This window comes from Cynara cardunculus (genome assembly GCF_001531365.2).
Source record: "Cynara cardunculus var. scolymus isolate 2C chromosome LG 2, CcrdV1, whole genome shotgun sequence".
Taxonomy (NCBI): domain Eukaryota; kingdom Viridiplantae; phylum Streptophyta; class Magnoliopsida; order Asterales; family Asteraceae; genus Cynara; species Cynara cardunculus.
In genome coordinates, this window is record NC_037529.1 from 9631380 (window position 1) to 9633497 (window position 2118).

The 2118-nt window shown below is 37.7% G+C and overlaps 1 pseudogene; it reads right to left on the reverse strand.

The window, feature by feature from the left end:
• Positions 1–82: 82 nt before the first annotated feature.
• LOC112505880 overlaps positions 83–2118 on the reverse strand; it is a 2928-nt pseudogene continuing 892 nt past the window's right edge.

Genomic DNA, 2118 nt, shown 5'->3' on the forward strand with positions numbered 1-2118 from the left:
CATACTACATCCAAAAGTTGATGGTAGGAAGAGAATAAAGAGACCAATGAACATAAAACTGACCAAAAATTACATCGGGCAAAGAAGCATGATTCGGTTTGGTATGTACAAAAACCCTTCAAACAGCACAAGTTGAAAGAATGCTAATTYTTGTAACAAAATAAGTGAAAACATCTACACACAAATACAGTTGCAGTTGACCTCTCATGTATTTAATACAAATAATAACTCATCTCCTTTTTTGCCTTGAAAAACTTGGGGAGCCCGAGCCCACACCCACACCCACACCCTGCTTGCCTCCATAATTCCTGCTTGGAGAATCTCTAAATGAACCATAACCAGCTCCAGCTTTAGCTGCTGTAGAGTCCAATGGAAGTGAGTCGCCAAAACAAGCTGTGTTGATCCGAGTCCTGTTGAGCTCCGATTCTAGCAGCTCACTGCTACACTGTTGGGCGAGGGCCTAACAACATATAACACAGCCAAATTCAGTAACAACATCCTCATTTTTTGTGTAAAAAGAGACAAAAAGGAGGGGCTTCTTACGATCAGCTCATCTGGTGATACGCCGTCATCTGCAAGCAAATCGTCACTTCCACGTGTTGCACGGCGACGATGCTTTGGAGTATATCACTGGCTTCGGACGAGCTCTCGGTGGCTTTCTCCAATATTACTCCTTGTAATGACTTGAGAGATTTGCCCGCATCAGGAGTGAAATACTGGTTTAATATCGTCTCCAAGTATTCAAGCTGCGTAAGGCATGTGTCCCAGCAATCTCAGATTACATCATTGTGGTATTTAAAAATATTGCTGAGGAGATTGTAAGGCATGATATCGTAGTCCGTAAAAAATATGGATTCTTATATCATTCTATTCAGCAAGAAAGATATTAAAATCCTCCTAAGTTTTCACTTACCAAAATATTTGTTATAAAATTGGCAAAAGACAACCCTGTGACAAGATATCATAGAAATCGCAATACTTTTCCATTTTTGTGAAAGAACATTTTTATCAAAAAAATTGATTATCACTGGTTGGTTAGTGGTTACAAGTAACATCAATTAAAAGATCAAATTTTACCTCAAGCATGAGCTTTCAGAAACCATTTGCATCCAATATCCTTATATCAGTGTCTTTATGTTCATGAAAAAGGCTGAGTAACGTGTCAATTAGGCCTTCGACAAGAACTTGAAGTATCTTGTCCAGCAAGGGTTTACAACCAGCAGAGACCTATGATCAAAGTTCAGCCCATATTCAAACCTTGATTTGCAATCACAGTAGCAATGCGCATGCGCTAATTGTGACCATATAGATAATCTTAGCTACATAAAGAAAAAAAATCCTCCCTGCATGTGATAAGTAGAAAAGGCAACAAAATATACCTCTGCATGCACAGCTACAAGAGTGTGCAGTAACTCCACAGAAGCATCCCGCACACCCTGCAAAAGCACGATGGAAAGGTAAAACTAAAGATAGTAAAAGCATACTCTCAAGGACTAAATATATGATTCTTCACTTTCACTGCAGGTGCTCCTCCCCATTGTACTCCAGCATCCAACAAATAGTTCACAGCAGCTGTTCTAATGTGATTTGCCTGGAACAGGAAGCAAAGAGCTGTTTGAGTTTTCCAACGGCTTAAAGCTAATCGGTATTCTAAAACGTGTCAGCTGATCAAGGAGGTAGAGCAACCTTCTACCACCTGATTGCTCAACTGGGTACTATGCAGGGCCCAATTAAATCAGAGCCTAAGTGGATGCATTGCAGTTCATTTAATAAATAAATATATATGTAAACAGATCGATGACTATTAACATTTACATGCTATTTTATTTTTGATATAATTAGTTTTCATAGTTAGTGTTAACTATGTGAATCAATCTTAGCCTTTAATCCTTGAAATCTATGGATTAAATTAATCACAACATATTTGTAATAAATGAAAAACTGAATAAAAGTAAACATAGGTGAACATTCTTGAACAGTGGTATTTGTGGAAAAGATCATGGCATATGAACACCTACAAACAATCTTATTGAAGACATATGAACACCATATGGTTATGAATGCATTCTTATGAACACCTATGAGCATATTCTTACAAAAACCTTATAGTTATGAACA